The sequence below is a fragment of the Lissotriton vulgaris genome, chromosome 3_1, assembly GCF_964263255.1.
Source record: "Lissotriton vulgaris chromosome 3_1, aLisVul1.2, whole genome shotgun sequence".
Lineage (NCBI taxonomy): Eukaryota > Metazoa > Chordata > Amphibia > Caudata > Salamandridae > Lissotriton > Lissotriton vulgaris.
In genome coordinates this window covers 2,053,645,871-2,053,666,662 of record NC_141689.1, presented here as the reverse complement: position 1 = coordinate 2,053,666,662, position 20,792 = coordinate 2,053,645,871, and the positions used below count along the sequence as shown (strand labels likewise).

Genomic DNA, 20,792 nt, shown 5'->3' with positions numbered 1-20,792 from the left:
CACATTACTCTTGTCTGCAATTCTTGTATATTACCCTTAGCTTTAATTTAGTCTCCCTCGACTGTGCTTTCCAATCAGTCTGCATATCCTCAATGCAAAATATAAACAGGTGAAAAGCAGTATGCATTTTGAAGTGAAAATAGGTTTTCATCATCATCTTTTGCATTGTGACCTTTGAGAGCTATAAAGGACCTGTGATACCAGTATGAAACCTGACCATGTGCATTCCAGTGATATCACAATATTGTGAAACAGTAGCTTACTGAATGATCCAACAGGAAATTGGATGGTAGAAAGTGAATTTTGGAAAATACAGGCACAAATTTGCAGTAAATGGGTACAATAATTTTAGTAAAAGATCACTTTCCAAATAGTCTTTGGTCTGTCAAAATCCCCATCAGATCCGCAACCACCACTCAGCACTCACAGAAGGTAGGCTAGCTACCTCGGGAGGCCTCTTGACAACAGGAGGGAGCGAGGGTATTGCAAGAATAAAATGGAAGAAAGGCAGGAATGAAAGACCAGAAGACAGGCCTTCTTCGTCTATTCACACACGTTGCAGAACAATATTCCCCTTAACATCAGAAACGCTCCTACCAAAATCCTAGATCCAATTATAAACCAAATTAGTGAATTTGATGAATGGTCAGGTCTTAAGATCAACTGGACAAAATTGGTCCTGCTGCCCACGACCAGACGTACACAGCCACGTACGCTAATGCTTCTATGGGATGGAACCTACTAGATTTTTGAGTTTTCAATACCTTTGGGATCTGGCTATTATTATTAGTCAAGAGAACTATAGAAGTATATGAGAAACATCATCAAACTGATAGAAGGAGGGATTAAACTACCACTGACTTCAGCCGGCAGAGTTGCGCTTATGAAAATGGTGATATATCCAAGCTACTTTACCTCTTTCAGAATATCCCGATTCCACTAACTAAAGCTTTCTTTGAGCAGCTTAGCTCACTCCTGGCCAGACTGGCTTGGGTGGGTAAGCAAGCAGCCCAGGATTGCCTTATAATTTGGGTGGCTTGGCTGCTCCCAGTTTTGAAATCGAATATTTAGTAGCTCAAGCTCAATTTGCACCTTACTGGTTCCACGATGCTTGACCTTCTTCCCACTGTAACCAGGAGGTGAGCCACTCCCACTCCGCCACGCAATGCTCTTTTATTAAAATCTCCTTGCCCTCACACTTAAGCACAATCAGTTAGGTGCATGGCATGGGCAGGGGCGAGATTAGCCACACTAACTGAAATCCGGGAGTTCTAATCCCCACATCTCCCATTAATCCAAAATCCACAGTTGAAATGACCGGCGAGTCTTGTGTAATCAGGCAACCGCATGCTAAAGACTTGGAGTCCTGGGGGCTCTTTTAACTAACAAGTGATTTAAAGGGATTGCAGACTATCTGGATGGTGCTCATACCAATACTATGCCCATACTGACATACAACAACTCCACAAATCCTAGAAGGAGCTGTATCTTTTGATGCCTAGAGAACCTCCTGAATGGCAATTACTATCAATGATGATTACAAACCCCAGTTGTTCTACACTCATCTCGAACATATACAATTGCACTATCAACACCCTCCATGTTAAATAATTGAGTATGAGGGTTGGATCATGATGTCACAGATGCCCAATGGTGTTACTGCTGCAGACATACAAAAAGTGATTCCTCCCATGGCAAACTTAGACTCATACAAATGAAATACATACACCGTGCATATTACACTCTGACGCCATGTTCCAGTACGGGCTCAAAACAGGATCAAACTGCTGGAGATGTGGTGCCCGATGCAAACGTTTTGCACACAACATGGTCCGTACCACAAATGTACTCCTATTGGCAGAAATTGATAATGAACTGCAGCTTATGATCACCTCGGATTTACCCATTTGCCCCCGATAGCATTATTGGAATATGTTATACAAGTTGCTAAACAATATCGTAAATTTATCACATTGGCACTTCTTTTAGGAAAACATAAAATTGCCATGCACTGGGGGGCGGGATGGCATCTCCAATATGCACACTGGCTAAGGGACCTTCCCACCTGTTTGGAAGACGCAGTTACGTACATATCTTTATTCCCACGCACATCCCGCCCCACAGACGTATGGGAACCACTGCAGCCCCACCTTCCCTGAATTATACTTGCCAACCTCCTTATACACTGAGTTTCTATCATAATCCTGTACTTGCTATAATGCCTGGGCTTGTTTGAAAACTGGATATATATATATATATATATATATATATATATATATATATATATATATATATATATATATATATATATATATATATATATTTTTTTTTTAACTTCACCAAACAATTAGCAATTCAGAAAGAAACTGAAGTCACATCTCTTCAAAAGACACTGCCAACCACATGATAGGAATAAACATATATGCAGCCTTATTGTGAACAATCCAGAATCGTATTACATAGGCTCTCACCTTATGTACTCTGTTTCTTCCAATTTACAGCTAGACTTCACAAAAAACACTACACACCAATGTGAACCATTCCAGAGATCTACAGTCCTGATGCCTCTTGTGCCTCTGCATGTACCTCTGGTCTCCAGCAGACTACTGCTGTTTGTGCACAGGTGGCAGGAGGCGTACCCAAGAGCCATAGTAATGTCAGTGGGTTCGCATGGATGAAGCAGAGGTTCACATGTAGTAACTGTGTTTTTCTTTCTTTCTTTTTGGCCTCATTGCAATGATTTTAACTAATTGTGTAATAACAAAATTATCTTATCTTATCTGTGTCATCTCTCCATCTCTGTATAAAGGCACTGCCCTTTACACATGGAGGTAGCCATATTTCAGCATTCAGCAATTAAAGCACAAGAGTCAGTACCTGACCACTAGTCTGTTGTGCAAGTGATTCAGACCCTCTCTCGCCTTATGGTATCTGCTGTTTGGTGTATACTTTGTCCTCTTAGAAGGGTATTCCATTGCAATGTGTGAGAGGTAATCACATCTGAAAAGGACACTCAGTAATCATGTTTTGCCACATTCAATTCTTTATTGCATTCATACATTGTATACAAAAAGCAATACACATCTGTTCACTTTACAGCAGGACAAATGAATTGCCAGTGACACCAAAGGGCCATTCAATGACCTTTCCTTTGATTATTTCTATTAGAGGAACAATATTTTGGCCATCTAACCTCCAAATTCGGCGATTCAACAAACCCAACAACTCCCAACCTTCGCTGGCACTGGCCCATGACTGACCTGCGAATTGAGTATGAACAGCGGCTTTGATGCTGTATGGTATTTAACTGAAAATGAAACTCAGATATATTGGCTTTGCCAAAGGTTATTATTTCCTATATTCAGATGCATGCTCCAAGAGCACAGTGAATAGAAATACAGGCATTATTGAGGGATAATTGACCATCATCCTCTTTAGGTTATGTTTGTCACCTACAACTTCAGTCCATTAACTTAGGTTGTGGTTAATTACTGCCCATATTAAGACGTTACAATTGCATGTGCTGTGGTAAAGTATATATGTTCTTGTTAGCACATGGTATGCACGGTCCCTCCTTACACTTTTGCCCACAAGCAGCAACTCCCCTCAATACCGTGAATGCAGCAACCTTTATTGACGGTGCTCCAGTGTCTACATAACCACAAAATAGCATTTCACATGCAAAACAAGCATTTGTGACAAGACTAATTGAATGGTAATGGGAAACTGCTTGTAATCTCAAATATAGGAGGAGGAAATGCTGTCATGCAAAATGAACCCTATAGACAATATTGTCATTGTTTCAGTACCCGCTACTATCACCTGCTTTTCATAAAATAGCAAATTAACCAGAACTCTTTTAAAAACATAACATGTGGTTTTTGAGGCCCTGCTCCTTACAGCATTGCAGACCACAAACTCTCATAGAACACGTTGTGTGGCAAAACCACCACAGGACAGCAGCTTGGCAGGCACAGGGATTTTATTATTTTAAGAGAATATTCCCATTGAGTAGGTACACAAAAAATATATAATTGAAAAGCCGGCGGCTGAGCTTTTCTTAATTTTTTTTGTCAGAAGATTTGTATTTTACTTTAAGAAAAGTAATATACTGAAAATATCCCAAAGGATCGTTACAATGTGTTGCCATGTTGTCCATTCATAAAAAACAAGTGGTCAAACGTGCATCGAGACCCACTGTGAGTTTTTTTAATTTACAGTTAATTTACCATTCTAACATGGCAGATGTTTTATGTAAATAGTAAGAAAAAGTGAAAAAAGTGTGCAATACCATAAGAAGGCAGCCCAGCAGCACTTTGCAGTTTTTTGGCCCCATTAAAAAATATATATATATTTGACCTGATAAGTATGCTGGCGGTGGAATGGGGAGTAGGACGAGAAGCACTGAGGGGTAAAAACAGTGGCGGCTCCTCCACTAAGGCGGAGAAGCGTCTAGGGCCGCACTGGGAACCAAAATCCGGCCCTGGCAGACTGTTCCGTCGGCCACCCTGTGGGCGTGGGGGGTGGCCGAGCTGGTTGCTAGGGCTGGTTTCAGCAGATTTTGTTCATAGGGGCCAATCTTGCCGACCCCGGTAACAAAAACCGCCACCAGGGGCCCAAAACCGTCCCCCACCCCTGGTGGCTCACCGGGAAACACCTGGTGCCCGCTACAGCCAGTGAGGCCCTGAAAGCGTCGCCCCAATGCTTTGCCGCACTGAAATAAAGGAAACATAAAATGATAATAACTTGGGGTTATTATCACTTTATGTTTTCCTGCTGAGGCAGCTTTGCAGAGGCGGCGGGGCAGGACTGCTCTGTTCTCGGAACAGGGGTAGGAGCGGTTTACCCACTCCAAGTGCGCAAGAATGTTTGGCCGGCCGTCTGGGGCCAGCCAAAGAGTCATGTGCACTTTGCATGTTCTCCACCCAGGCTGCATTACAACCAGGGTGGAGAACAGGCCCAGGCTCCCACTGCTTGTTTAAGAGTCGAAGCATGGCCCTCAGACCAATCACAACTCTGCATTGCTGCGTTGTGATTGGATATGGGGAGCCTGGGGGCTTCCTGTTCCGGCTGGAAGAGACGATTGAGCAGAGATAGAAGAGACGCTGCAATCAGTTACGTTTTTTAGGTTTCGCCTGGGGCCGGAGCTCCTAGCTCCGCCCAGGAGAAATCTAATGTCCCTACAGTGTGAAGCTTAGTCCCGCCCTCTGTTCCATTGGCTAGCTCCATAAATGGAGGCTAGCCATTGGAACAGAGATCTGTCCGTCATGGCCGGACCAGATTCGTGGGCGTTCCTGAATTTTTTTCCCTCTCCACCCTTTTCGCATCGTCATCAAGGCCGTGGGCGGGGTTTATTTTTTTTTTAGTCAGTTTCGTTTGGTCATTGTGCGGCCGATCTCCGCCAGAGGAAGTCCAGGTCCAGGTGAGTGCTGGCCGTTCCCGCCCCCCCTCCCGCTGTCCGTGTGCCTCCCCGCCCCCCTCCCGCTGTCCGTGTGCTTTCCCGCCCCCCCTCACCCCTCCCGCTGTCCGTGTGCTTTCACGCCTCCCCCCTCCCGCTGTCCGTGTCTGCATCGACCCCGGGAAGGAGCAGAGAAGCGGCTGGCAAGTGGGATCCCGAGCGGAGGACCGGAGCAGCCAACATGACTGGAAGGTGGGAATCCTTAACCCCCAGCCCTAATATAACTTATGACTTATCCCCTACTTCTCTAGCAGACACATAGCCCACCACATGACCATCTCCTCGTGCACCGTAAGCATCGACTGAGGATTTTTATTGGAAACCGTGCTTGCCCGCCACACCCCGCTGATCATCATCCGGCATCGCTAGGACAATGACTAACTATTTTAAAAGAACTAGCCCCCTCCTCTGCCTCGTACCCCCAGACAAAACCCACCCACCAGATCCTGTAGAAACAGTGTCCGACCCCCGCCAGAGGAAGTCCAGGTCCAGGTGAGTGCTGGCCGTTCCCGCCCCCCCCCCCCTCCCGCTGTCCGTGTGCCTCCCCGCCCCCTCCCGCTGTCCGTGTGCTTTCCCGCCCCCCTCCCGCTGTCCGTGTGCTTTCCCGCCCCCCCGCTGTCCGTGTCTGCATCGACCCCGAGAAGGAGCAGAGAAGCGGCTGGCAAGTGGGATCCCGAGCGGAGGACCGGAGCAGCCAACATGACTGGAAGGTGGGAATCCTCAACCCCCAGCCCTAATATAACTTACGACTTATCCCCTACTTCTCTAGCAGACACATAGCCCACCACATGACCATTTCCTCGTGCACCGTAAGCATCGACTGAGGATTTTTATTGGAAACCGTGCTTGCCCGCCACACCCTGCAGATCATCACCCGGCATCGCTAGGACAATGACTAACTATTTTCAAAGAACTAGCCCCCTCCTCTGCCTCGTACCCCCAGACAAAACCCGCCCACCAGATCGTGTAGAAACAGTGTCCATGCAAACACCAGCAGACATACATTCCCGTAAATTGCCTTAAAACACAATCCTGCGGCCAGATCTTTTAAACAAACACCTCACCAACTTATGATCTAAGAACACCTTGCAAGAAATAAATAGTCCCAGACCAACCGGCATGACTATGAGAAACAATATCTTAAATAGCCCTGGCAGAAACAGTACATTGATCAGCCCCTACCAATGACTTCCATCCTCCCAACACTAAGGCCCACGACTACTAAAGGCAAAAACTTCAGCTGCCAGACCACCTCCATCTCTTCGGAAACAATCCCCCCGAATAACAGACACTATCATACTTCTAGAGCTATATTTACGGCGGCGGCCACTTGTGCCAGTAACAGCGCTCAGATTCAACCTTTACCGGAAACAAATTCCAATCACTATCAACATCATGATAGGGACCTTCTGGATACAGTTCGAATGATATCTGAATGACCGCATTATAAATGAATGAAGAAGTGGATTATGACAACTCCAGTGAGTCTTGACGTTGTAGCCAAACACCCTTTGCACTCTAAGACTTGCACTAAGGCATTATCATTTGTATTTCGCAATTACTAGCCCTGTGTGTGACACTGAAGCTCTTGCCTATATGGGCAGTATGCTACATCTTCTAAGGTGTGGGGCTGGAAGGGTGTTGTCTTAGTTTTGATTCTATGTTTGTAGTGTTTTTATGTATCATACGATGACCACCAACATGTGGCTATCATGTTATGGGATGCAGCACTTGCTAGTGTGAATGGGGGAAGCAGTGTAGGTAGGCATGCAGTTTATCGTTTCCAGTAAGCTGCCAGCTTTGGTCAGTGCTGCAAGTTTCATTAGGGTACTTCCTATAGTGGTTACTGCATATAGTTGTTGTGAGATGTCAAGGAGCAGCCCTCACAGTATTTTGTTATTTGGGACATGCTGCAGTAGACTAAATTAGTCGTCCGGTGGCATATCTCATTAGTTTTTCCTGTTAAGTTGATGATTGGTTGTTTATTTGTATGTTGCTGTGGACCTGCACATTATTGGGTGCCAAACATGACCTGTAGCAGTACTGTCTTCCGAAAGCGTGAGAGGATCGAGCAGTACTAGTGAATTACTATGAAGCCTGTTTGAGCTGCGTGCCTGCTGGGTGAGAGCCAGAAGAGTTGTTTGTGAATTTATATTCCTGTATAATACCCCAGTTAGACACAAGTCAGCCCTTCATAACTTATCTGGACATAGAACGTTGTTTGCTTGGTAAGGCTGTTCTATATGTATGAACTGTAGATTGTACTTAAAGGAGCGATTACTGTTCCAGGTTATAGCTCAGAGTCATTGTATAGTGTAGTTATGTTGCAAGCAGCTGTTTCCCCTCCCTCCAAAATGTTAAGGCTCCGAATCTTGGCTGATAGTGAGCTCTAGAGCTTGGCGTCATGAACATTGCTTATCTATCTAGTTGTGAATAACCAGTGGAGAGCTTCCAGGACTGATGTCATATATTCTCAAGGGTGGAGGGGGAGACGGAGTCTTGCAACACCATTTTGAATTAGTTGCATTTACATATGATGTAGCTGGGGAGCCGAGGATGGGCTGTTTACATAGTTGAGCTTGGAGATTACGAGTGTGAGGATAGATTGTAGTTTAATTACTTTGGGACAGATGCACAACCTTTTTTTTGCGGTCGCAAATGGGAAATTGGCCCGTTTGCGACCGCAAAATAAGAAAATAGGCCTGTGCAATGTACAAACCCTGTTTTGCGAATCGGCAACATTACCGACTCGCAAAATAGGGTTTGCCACTCGCTATTATGAAGGGATATACAAGGCTGAGAGAGCTGTGTGGGCTGAGAGCTGTGTGGGCTGAGAGAGCTGTTGGCAATGTAAATAACAATAATTCAATTCAAAAATCTTTATTCGGATTTCAAAAATCCATAAAAGCACAATTTAAAAATGATTTGACATTTACAATTACAGTTACAATAGGTGCAATAGACACTATAAAGTACATTATCAGTGCATTTACTAAGTCACGCATTTCAAAAGTGCAAGAAAAGATCAGTAGTCATTGATAGTACAAATAAATCAAGGGTATTCCATACTTCTACGTACATTAAAAATAACTTTTAAAAAACAGCTTGTGCGAAATATGAGTTCATCGTCCTCCAATTTTAAAAGCATCAAATAAGACTGGTTCAGGGAAATGGGTCTATGTTTTTTAAAATATGGTGCTAGAAACCATTTAATATATTTCATATAAAACTTACACATGAAGAAGAAATGTAGATCGTTTTGTTTACTGGTTCCGTCACAAGGACACGGAATCTTGTCATCTACGGTGTGTCCCAGAGGAAAACAAAGTAAAAATTTTACCGTTCCTGCTTTCATTCTAAACAATAGAGATCTTTCCCAGCAACACATTGGTAATGTCAAATACAACGGGAGTTGCTGGGTTAGTAAACCATTGTTAATGTAGGACACAACAGTTTGTTTCTTCATCTCTTCTGACAATCTTTTTTCCCTGTAATTGGCATACAGTTCAAGTGGACTTCTTTTTTGTCAGTCCTCTGTATATGAGATGGATTTTCAAAGAGGTTGCCCCTGTCTATACTAGACAGACTCTCTTGTATACCACGAAACCATGGGATCTTATTCCATTTGTCACAAGCTAAACATTCCCTCAAAATGTCATGTGTTAAGCTAGCATATTCATTTGCCCAGATAGCTAACCAAAATAATGCAGGCCTGGCTGCAATAAAGTCACTAATATAGGGTGCATTCAGCTCCGAGTGGCAAATAAACCCTGATGATGAAATGGGAGCCCCCAGTAGCTTCCTACAGAGCCGATTCTCTTCTCTTTGTATTGAGGGGGTTTTTACTGACCCCCAAATTCCGGCACCGTAAGTTGCCACTGGGATGCATTCGCAGCAAAGACCATACCTAAATATGGGAAAGTTTTAGTTAGGAGCAACTTATCAGCTCCTATCGTGATGGAATTTAATTGCTTGGCACCCGGCCCACAGGACATGATGAATGATTTTTTTTAAATTTACTTTTAAATCCAAATTCCCCATATATGATGAAAAATCCCTGACTAGTGCACGTAGGGCATTAGGTGTTAATCCCATAAGCACAGCATCATCCGCGTATAAAAGACACGGTAGTTGGCATCCTTTAATTTTAGGGACATCTTGGGTAGCCTTTTTTAGGGAGTCGCTCAAGCCATTTATGTAGATGATAAATAACAGGGGTGCTAAAACGCACCCCTGTCTCACCCCCCTCTCTACATTAATTGGCCCAGAGACTGTACCCTCCATGTCAATCCGTACTTGTGCCTTTGTATCTTTGTGCAAATAGGCAAGGAAATGTACCAGGGGGGATCCAGGCCATACAACAATAGAATCGACCACAATTTTGACCTGTTTACCAGGTCAAATGCGGACGATAAGTCCATAAACGCCAAGTAAATGGGTGACGCCTTAGCAATATTATATTTGCTAATTAAAAGGTTTAAATTTAGGCATTGTTCGATGGTTCCCACCTTGCGTCTAAAACCCATTTGACAACGGTCAAGTACCCCCATTTCCTCAGCCCAGTCATTAACTCTATTATAGAGTACCCTACCCAAGATCTTTAAAGTATTGTCCAAGAGCAAAATAGGCCTATAATTTACGGGATCAGATCTTTCGCCCTTTTTATAAATAGGCACTATTATGCTCGTGGACCAAGTTGCGGGTATTGGGACAAACGGTAGACTGTTGAAAAGGTTGACAAAAATGTTTCCCCAGAGTTCTGGGTTGTGCTTGATTATGTCTATTGGGAAGCCGTCGGGCCCAGGTGCCTTGTTGCCAAGGCTCTGATTAATGGCCACGGTGACTTCCCCCACAGTAATTTCTAGGGATTCCAATTTTCCTGGGGTATAATCTTCTAAAACAACGCCAGGGCTGGCATATATTTTAGAAAAATGCAGTTCCCATTGCTCACTTGCTATGGTACAACTAGTCGGGGTTAGTTGCTTGCCCATATCCCGCATCTTTTTGACAGCAGGCCAAAAAGTAGTACTGCTCCCCAGAGTGGCAGCAGTTGTTAGTGCCTCCCATTGCTCAGTTAGTAGAGCAGCCTTCCTTGAGCCTATAGCTGTTTTATAATTCTGTCTAGCGGTCCTCACATCTATTATGCTTCTCGGTTTACAGTTTAGAGCTCTGCAAAGAGCTTTATTTGCTGCTGAGCAGTGGCGGTCAAACCACCTTGGCTCAGGAGCAGTCGGTTTGATAGGGACACTTAAGAGGGATTTAATAGTGTTGCAGAGTTTAGAAAAGTCTTTTACTATTCTGCAATGGTTCCCATCATCCAGAGAACATGATTCGAGTAACAGACCATGGTTACTTATAATAGTGTCCGTTACTTGTCCACTATTTACCCCTCGCCATTTTAACCTCAATTTGTTAGCTGAGACCGTAATGTCCCTTGCCCCCAGGGATCGAACAAGGGCACTCGGGGGGCCTAAGCCAATGTTAACCTCCAAAGCGTTATGGTCCCCAAAGGCAGTTTCAAGGACGCCGACCTTATTAACTCTATCTATTAAGTCAGAGGACATGAAAATGTAATCCACTGTGCTTGAAAAATCTCTTCCTCTGAAGGTTGGGATATAGATAAGTGGCTCCTTTTTGTCAACATCCATTATGTCTGTTAGGAAAACATTCTAGTTCTTTACCCCGTTTGTATGCCCTATCTATTTGTGCATTGTTCGTTTTAGGTGTTGTAAACTTGGCATTAAAATCTCCTGCCAGTATTGTCCTGGTGCTTATATGATAATGGAGTTTTTCCGCTATTTTAGATAGTTCTCCGAAAAGTTCAATATAATTCCTATTCGGAGTAGAACTAAAATCGTTGTTATAAAAGTTAATAAGATAGTATGGAACCCTTCGAGTGTACTCAATTATTTGAATGTTTGGATTTTTTGAAGGGATCAATTTTATAGACCCTCCTATGCTTATCTTAAACCCTATCAATAACCCTCCAATCGGGCGGCCGAAAACAGGCTTTCTGGCATTAATACAATAGCAGTGGAAACCCTCTATATGTACCGCTGTTGTCGCCCATGTTTCCTGAAATAATATTATATCCTTATCGGAAATAACCTTTAACCATTCAGGATCGGAGACCCTTTGCTGTAGTCCAGCAACATTCCAGCTTATAATCTTAAACTCCTTATTTTGCGCCTTTGGGTATTCACTACCTTCATGTATCACCAAGTCATAGGGTGTGGCATGTTCTTCTTTTTCATGGGGCACTAATTGACCCAATGCATTAACTAATCCTTCTACTGGTGTAGCATATGTCTCATCTGTTTGTATGCTTCCTGACTGAGGCTCATTGATGTTTTTCCCCCTAACACTGGCATCTAATGGGATGTTGTGAAATTCGGGTGGTGATGGGAGTCAGTCTACCATGTCCAAAGTATTGAAAGTATTGAATCTATTGGATGTAGGAAACCCCCAAGTGGGATCCCTTGCTAAATGGGGTCTTTGGTAATTCCTGTGATTGTTATTATTATTGTGCCTGTGGTTATTTCTCCCCCATTCTCCCCAATTGTTTCTCTGTCCTACCTGAGTCCACCCTTCGTCCAATCCATAATCATAATCATCATAACATTCTTGTCTGACATTTCCTCTTGGCGGGTAGAAATATGAGAGGTGCCTTGTCTCAATGCCCTCGTTATATCCCTCACTGACCCAGGAGCAGATATAATCCACTGTGCAAGGGTCATTGAAATTAATAATGACACAGTCGCCTTGAACTCTCTTTTTCTCATGGCCTACCCAGGGTACTCTCCGTACAGTCAAGATTTTACTTACATAGTATGATGGTAAAGGCCTATTATTATTCAACCAATGTGTGACCTTGTTAAGTAGGGACCAAGATGGCTCATCTATGTTATCAGGGGTCTCAGGGACTCCTGTCATCACTTCGACATAGGGACTTGAGCCTGGGGGAAGATTAGCAGCAAATCGTTTATTCTTCCCTTTGTGCCACTCATTTTCCTTATTTGCCTCATTGGCTTTATCTTTCCCAATAGTGGAATTATCCCCTGCAATATTTTTGTTATTATCTTGGAGTTTTGCAGTTGGGGTTTGCACTATTGGTTTTGTTGTCAAGTTCTTAGCCATCGGGAGTGCCTTAGAGTTAGTTGTGGTGGTAGGGGGTGGTAGGGGTGGCTTAGTTTTAGGCGTTGGCTGGGGGATTTTTTGCTGAGGAGGGGAGGGGGTTTTGCTGGGGGTCCTTTAATTATGGCGCTTAATTCATTCAATTGTTTTTCTATTAGTCCCAGTCGTGTATCTATAGTGGCTAGATGAGCAGTGACAAGTTCTCCAACCTTCATTAATAATTGGCTGTTGGAGGTACAATCTTTGCACATCTTTGCACAACAGGGCTAGGCTAGGCATTTCCCCAGCACATGCAGAATCTGCAGTTCCTTTTTTACTCCCTTTCTTAAGACTATTCTTTGCTTGGTCCTTCCCCTGCTTTTTCTGACCCTGGGGATTCCCCTTAGAACTAGGTGCAGTTGTGACTGACTTTTGTGGCGGTAGTTTCTGTATAGCCCCCTCCCTCAGACCTCTCAAGTTCCTTGAAATAGTAATTGAGTCATCCAGAGTATTACTGCTGGTAACTATAGGTATGTCAGAAGTAAAGTGTGCAACAGATCGGTCCAAATTTGTGTTTGATGTGTCATTCACGATAGAGGTATTTTCAATATTAAGGATGACTTGCGATGCCTCTATCATAATTGGATCTAGACCGTTTGCAAGGTTTACTGATGGGATGGACTCAGTTATGATGTCTAATTGTGTATTAAAGTCCTCTATCAGATCTAAATTTGGTGACTTCTCCAAACTCAGCTGTAATTCTGATAATGACTGGGTTGCAGATAAATCAACAGTGTTTGGCATGCTGTGTATTTCCACTATTGCAGCGGGTTTATTAAGTGTTTCAGGGTCTCGATAGGGTGTTTTGGCATTGGCTAGCAAACCCAATGATGACCTTTTTGCTTCTGCCAACTCTAAAGAAACACGTCGATTCAATAAAGATATACCATGGTCTATCGCCTCATTTGCTTTTGTAATAAAATTGTCAATGGGACCAGTCACCTTGGCTCCTCCAGCTGCAGTTTTGCTCCGGCTGCCCCTTGTGGACATGATCACCGTTTATACACAAGCAGGAGGTATATGTTACAAAGGATAAAGAGTTATTACTTATCCTCACAAATCACGGGATCCAGATGTAAGGGGGGTGGCCCGTCCCGTCCCCGGTCGTCCCCGGACGGCCACAGACGGTCCCGCCCTTGTCCCGGGCTTCTCCCGGTCGCTCCCGCGCCGCGGGAACGATCTGTTTGCTTTATAGTGCCTGGGTTAGGTTGGGAGGGGCGTATCCTGCAGGGAGAGCGCCCAGGTGTGTTGATTGAGGGCGGGCGGTTAGGCGGGCGCTCCTGGGACAGGTAGTCCTGCGCCTCCGTCCTCCGCCTGCTCGCAGCCCTGTCCAGATACGTTGGTTCTTCTGCTCACCCCTGTGTTATCCTCCACAAAACGAAGCGGGACCCGCGCAGCAGGTTCCGCGAGTTGCAGCGTGAAAATGGACACGGGAAGGATTTTCAGCAGGTCTCCCCCTTTCAGCCAGCAAGTGCGCGAGAGTGATCCCGCAGCTGCTCCAGTCCAGCAGCCTTTTCTCTACAATCAGTGGGGGCGTATCCTGCAGGGAGAGCGCCCAGGTGTGTTGATTGAGGGCGGGCGGTCAGGCGGGCGCTCCTGGGACAGGTAGTCCTGCGCCTCCGCCTCCGCCTGCTCGCAGCCCTGTCCAGATACGTTGGTTCTTCTGCTCACCCCTGTGTTATCCTCCACAAAACGAAGCGGGACCGGCGCAGCGGGTTCCGCGAGTTGCAGCGTGAAAATGGACACGGGAAGGATTTTCAGCAGGTCTCCCCCTTTCAGCCAGCAAGTGCGCGAGAGTGATCCCGCAGCTGCTCCAGTCCAGCAGCCTTTTCTCTACAATCAGTGGGGGCGTATCCTGCAGGGAGAGCGCCCAGGTGTGTTGATTGAGGGCGGGCGGTAAGGCGAGCGCTCCTGGGACAGGTAGTCCTGCGCCTCCGCCTCCGCCTGCTCGCAGCCCTGTCCAGATACGTTAGTTCTTCTGCTCACCCCTGTGTTATCCTCCACAAAACGAAGCGGGACCCGCGCAGCGGGTTCCGCGAGTTGCAGCGTGAAAATGGGCACGGGAAGGATTTTCAGCAGGTCTCCCCCTTTCAGCCAGCAAGTGCGCGAGAGTGATCCCGCAGCTGCTCCAGTCCAGCAGCCTTTTCTCTACAATCAGTGGGGGCGTATCCTGCAGGGAGAGCGCCCAGGTGTGTTGATTGAGGGCGGGCGGTCAGGCGGGCGCTCCTGGGACAGGTAGTCCTGCGCCTCCGCCTCCGCCTGCTCGCAGCCCTGTCCAGATACGCTGGTTCTTCTGCTCACCCCTGTGTTATCCTCCACAAAACGAAGCGGGACCCGCGCAGCGGGTTCCGCGAGTTGCAGCGTGAAAATGGACACGGGAAGGATTTTCAGCAGTTCTCCCCCTTTCAGCCAGCAAGTGCGCAAGAGTGATCCCGCAGCTGCTCCAGTCCAGCAGCCTTTTCTCTACAATCAGTGGGGGCGTATCCTCCAGGGAGAGCGCCCAGGTGTGTTGATTGAGGGCGGGCGGTCAGGCGGGCGCTCCTGGGACAGGTAGTCCTGCGCCTCCGCCTCCGCCTGCTCGCAGCCCTGTCCAGATACGTTGGTTCTTCTGCTCACCCCTGTGTTATCCTCCACAAAACGAAGCGGGACCCGCGCAGCGGGTTCCGCGAGTTGCAGCGTGAAAATGGACACGGGAAGGATTTTCAGCAGGTCTCCCCCTTTCAGCCAGCAAGTGCGCGAGAGTGATCCCGCAGCTGCTCCAGTCCAGCAGCCTTTTCTCTACAATCAGTGGGGGCGTATCCTGCAGGGAGAGCGCCCAGGTGTGTTGATTGAGGGCGGGCGGTCAGGCGGGCGCTCCTGGGACAGGTAGTCCTGCGCCTCCGCCTCCGCCTGCTCGCAGACCTGTCCAGATACGTTGGTTCTTCTGCTCACCCCTGTGTTATCCTCCACAAAACGAAGCGGGACCCGCGCAGCGGGTTCCGCGAGTTGCAGCGTGAAAATGGACACGGGAAGGATTTTCAGCAGGTCTCCCCCTTTCAGCCAGCAAGTGCGCGAGAGTGATCCCGCAGCTGCTCCAGTCCAGCAGCCTTTTCTCTACAATCAGTGGGGGCGTATCCTGCAGGGAGAGCACCCAGGTGTGTTGATTGAGGGCGGGCGGTCAGGCGGGCGCTCCTGGGACAGGTAGTCCTGCGCCTCCGCCTGCTCGCAGCCCTGTCCAGATACGTTAGTTCTTCTGCTCACCCCTGTGTTATCCTCCACAAAACGAAGCGGGACCCGCGCAGCGGGTTCCGCGAGTTGCAGCGTGAAAATGGGCACGGGAAGGATTTTCAGCAGGTCTCCCCCTTTCAGCCAGCAAGTGCGCGAGAGTGATCCCGCAGCTGCTCCAGTCCAGCAGCCTTTTCTCTACAATCAGTGGGGGCGTATCCTGCAGGGAGAGCGCCCAGGTGTGTTGATTGAGGGCGGGCGGTCAGGCGGGCGCTCCTGGGACAGGTAGTCCTGCGCCTCCGCCTGCTCGCAGCCCTGTCCAGATACGTTGGTTCTTCTGCTCACCCCTGTGTTATCCTCCACAAAACGAAGCGGGACCCGCGCAGCGGGTTCCGCGAGTTGCAGCGTGAAAATGGACACGGGAAGGATTTTCAGCAGGTCTCCCCCTTTCAGCCAGGAAGTGCGCGAGAGTGATCCCGCAGCTGCTCCAGTCCAGCAGCCTTTTCTCTACAATCAGTGGGGGCGTATCCTGCAGGGAGAGCGCCCAGGTGTGTTGATTGAGGGCGGGCGGTCAGGCGGGCGCTCCTGGGACAGGTAGTCCTGCGGCTCCGCCTCCGCCTGCTCGCAGCCCTGTCCAGATACGTTGGTTCTTCTGCTCACCCCTGTGTTATCCTCCACAAAACTAAGCGGGACCCGCGCAGCGGGTTCCGCGAGTTGTAGCGTGAAAATGGACACGGGAAGGATTTTCAGCAGGTCTCCCCCTTTCAGCCAGCAAGTGCGCGAGAGTGATCCCCAAATAACAATAAATAACAATGCCATTCATTTATAAGTTAAAAAAAAAAAGAAATGTCATGAGCAATGCCAATAGCTCTAACTTTTCCAAAGGCGAAACCATTGCATTGTAAATGCTTGTTTCTTATTATTTACACCTACTCGCCTCCGATCCGTGCCGGCCACCACTGGGTAAAAAGCGAGTGCACATGGGGGTAGCAGAAAAGCAAGCATGGAAGGCAGCAAATAAACACATGGAGTGCAGAACACAAATGTAATAAATTCCCCCCAGGTCATCAGTGAAAGAAAACAACTTAACCAATCAGAACAATGTGAAACGGAAATGCTCCTGGGCCAGACAACCACAAAAAAAGGGAGGAAAGCCATCCAATAAAGAGCAGACCCTTGAAAGAGACAGCCTAGCCATTCAATCATGAGCAAGTGACTGCCCCAAAGCTACTCTACATATATGTTTTGGAAATAATAGGAGTGCGGGTCTGTAGCCCAGACCTAAAGAACGAAGATAAGCATCTAACAATACCTCCCTCGACATAAAATCAGTGGTGCATTGATTACAACCACAATTTAGCACCTTAAAAGCTGTCTGCTGCAATTGTTAATGTTATGATAATAAAGAGTAGTACATAAATGTAAACATTATGCTTCCAATATTTAAGTACAATGTTCTGTAGGACCCTAAGTAGACAACATACATGAACTTGAAGCTGCTTTCACTCCACCACCCCTCGGCGGACACCGCTTGAGGGCACTCTCTCAGGGAGGGGATGTGAGCCCGGAAGCGGTGCCCCTCCACAGTACGTCGTCACATATAGTGCCGTCCTTACCGTTTAGACACACAGGAGCGCTGCTTAATGTTTCTTAATGCTTGCGAGGGGGGCGGCTCGGTTCTCTAACGTGAGGCTGTTTTTGTTGCTCACTTCTCCGGTTCCCTCGTGAGTCAGAGGGCTGGAATGCTCCGGGTAAGAGGCGGTTAAGTACCATAGTCTGAAACTAAATTGAAACCGAATGGGAGAAATTGCTCCCAAATATTCACATTTCTGGAATGGAGGAGGGCTGTGGGGCGAGCCGTGAGAGGGGAATGGGACATGGTGTGATTCCCAGTGGAAGGCCCCCTCCATGTACGTTGCGTGGGGGGATAGAGGGGAGGGGGTCATGTTTCGTGAGTGGACCGTGTTTTTTTTGGTGAATCGGCTTGTTAACACAGGCACTTCGATTAGACCAATTGTAGTGACTGACAACCATGAAATGGCTGTGAGCTCTAAAGTACTGTGAGTAACCCACTCCAGGCCTGTTTAGAGTGTCCAGGTCTCCATGAACCAGTACGCACCATGTAATGTCCTGCCTGTCAGCTCCACAGGGGAGTCACAGGGCATATGCAAAAACAACAAGTGATGGACAGAATGCAGAACATTGTCATACATTCACTCCAGTACAGAGATCTGGGCCTAAATCCATCGTTTTTTTGCTCACCATGCCATTCCAGTTTGGATACTACCAGGCCAGGTCCTCCCTGGACTGGAAACAAGCATCCTAGGACTGGTTTCGGGGACTCCCCCCCTCATCAGCCAGGATAGCTTGACTTCAGCGGCATGGGGAGCACGGGACCCACGTCTGGGCATACCCGTCCCACATAGTCACAGAGGCTGAGCCGGGTTACATAGTGGAGTGGGGCGAATGTGCACCATACTCATGGTTATCTTTTCTTACTAGTAAAATACGAAATGCAATGATTGTTTTGATATCAGGTGCGATGTTATCAGAATTCATCTGCACAATGTTATCGTTTTACTGGGTGGGTGTCCGGTGATGTCCACTTCTTGCTGCCCATTCCCAGGCATCGTGTGTGACGTCATTTCTGTTGCATCAGAAGGAATGAAAGTGTTTAAAGGTTACTTGTTGCTGGTGTACCAGATTTTGCTTGTCGACGCTTGTCAAGTTACTTTGGAGGTTGCTGGATCGTACTCTTGAAGCACGTGTGTGGTGTCTTGTGATATCGTTTGTGACATCATCAGTGTGAGTAAGGTTTATGGCTGCTCCCTAGGACGGTCAATGGTAATAGGACTTCTGTTGTCATATGAGTTGGTGCCTGCACTGCCCTCTATTTTTTTTGTTCTGTGCTGCCGCTTTAAAAGCCAATTCCAGATGTACCCTTACTGCCTGCTGTTTTGCAGCTGCACTGTTTCTCCAGTGCGCAGCCTGCCAAATTGGCGACGGGGAGGGGGGGGCCTCTCTGGTCCTTGACAAAACCCAACGAAACAGTTCTCCAAGACTACAATGGGTTTCCTTCACAGCAGAGGCCGGCAGGTCTGCATGTTGATTCAAATAGATTCCACTTCCGAACAGGAACTGGTGCCACTGCACCCCTTTAGAATTGGAGCTGTGTATGTTCCAAAAGACATGCAGGTCAGTTTGCTCTGTTGAAGCAGTTCCAAATATCCTCAACTTCTCTGGGAGTCAGAGGCGCAACTAGAGCCAAATTTCGGAGGTGGGGCGGAAGTGGTCTAAGAAAATGTTTGGGGGAAGGGGTGCTAATTCTTCCAGCAATAGGCAGAGTGGATATGCAGGCACTCTAAGAAGGGGTGAAAACACAACAAAGCCTCTTTAACAAGCAAATGGTCTTTTAAAGAGCAGTGAAGAGCTGTGTGTGCTGAGAAGCTGTCTCAGCCCGGGCTGCCACACGTGAGGGTGGGGGGGAGGGGGTGAGGTCTGACGCCCTTCAAACCCAATGGGCATTGCGTGCCTGATGGGAGTCAAATCGTGGGCCAGGGACAGTAATGTGTAGTGCGGGTCTGGGACCACTTTTATTTTCGTGTTCCTAAATATTTTCTGTCCCAGTCCCACCCTGCAATGTTGCACAAGCTGTAAAACCAATGAAGGGTATGCCCAGATGTGGGACCCGTGCTCACTACACCACTGGATTAAAGCTAGCCTGACTGATGAAGAGTGATGCCCTGAAACCGGTCCCAGGATGCTTGTTTCCGGTCCAGGAAGGACCTGGCTTGGCAGTTCAGGCTGGACTGTTCCCATAAGGAACAGGGTCAAGACTGATTTGCATATGGCTGGATCCAAACTGGAGTGGTGTGGTGAGCAAAAGAATGATGGATTAAACCCAGATCCTTGTGACTGGGGGTGAATGTTTGCATTGTCCAGCATTCCGTCCATCAATTGTTTCTTTTGCATATGTTGCCCTAAGTGGGAAGGGTATGCCAGACATGGGTCCAATGCTCACCACACCACTGGATTCAAGCTAGCATGGCTGATGAAGGGTGATGCCCTGAAACCACTGCCAGGAAGCTTGTTTCGGGTCCAAGGAGGACCTTCCTTGTCAGTTTGGCATGGACTGATCCCATTTGGTGAGCAAAAGGATTAAACCCAGATCCTTGTGACTAGGGGTGGATGTTTGCATTGTCCAGCATTCCATCCATCAATTGTTTCTTTTGCAGATTCCCCTTCTCAGCACAAAAGTTCACATTATTCACTGTAAATAAAATCGTTTTATTATTCAAGATTCTCGGAAACAGAACATAAACGCTTTCAGTGCTAAAATATTTTGTTGAAGTTCTTTCCGGTTTGGATAATACAGGATTTCTTTTTAATGGCATAAACATTTAAATATGTAAATGCCCCAGTATTTGAAAAAATGTGCTGATTTGAAGCCTGCATTTCGAGATGGTGATTTAAATCTAAACGGAGAAAAATTGTGCTACAGGGACTCATCTTAAAACAAGCACCCTCATTTACTGACTCTTTGGTGTTATTTACTAGAATAAACACATCCTCTGATTACAAAAAAACGTTGACACTATAAGACACACTGTTCTCACATATGGGCATAAAACATTCAATCTTAGGAGAAATTACGGCAGTCTGTGTCCGCCAGGATGCAAATGTACGTTTAATACATCTACAGAGCTTCCCTCTGATTCAGTGTCACACATGAGACATCCGAAAGACCACGGTCGCATTGCCATACCTAAAGGGTTGCATTTCAGAATACCATATTGTCTGATACTGTGTGACATAAATATTGTGTTTTAAACATAATTTACAAAAATGTCTTCCCTTGAGTGCAGATTTTCTGTTTTTCTATTTTTGTAAAGGATATTTAGGACACAATATATCAGACGTTGAAAGCTAAAGCATGGGTGCCGCCATTGCTACAAAT

General features: G+C 46.7%; 1 protein-coding gene across 1 annotated transcript in view; it reads right to left on the bottom strand.

Annotated features, from left to right (window-relative positions):
- The window catches only part of FGL1 (fibrinogen like 1), a 400,048-nt gene extending 382,492 nt beyond the window's left edge, over positions 1-17,556 (bottom strand). Inside the window, exon 1 of the mRNA XM_086962574.1 lies at positions 17,452-17,556. The gene's annotated coding sequence lies outside the window, so the exon portion shown is untranslated. The remainder of the gene's footprint in view (positions 1-17,451) is intronic.
- Between the last annotated feature and the right edge of the window lie 3,236 nt (positions 17,557-20,792).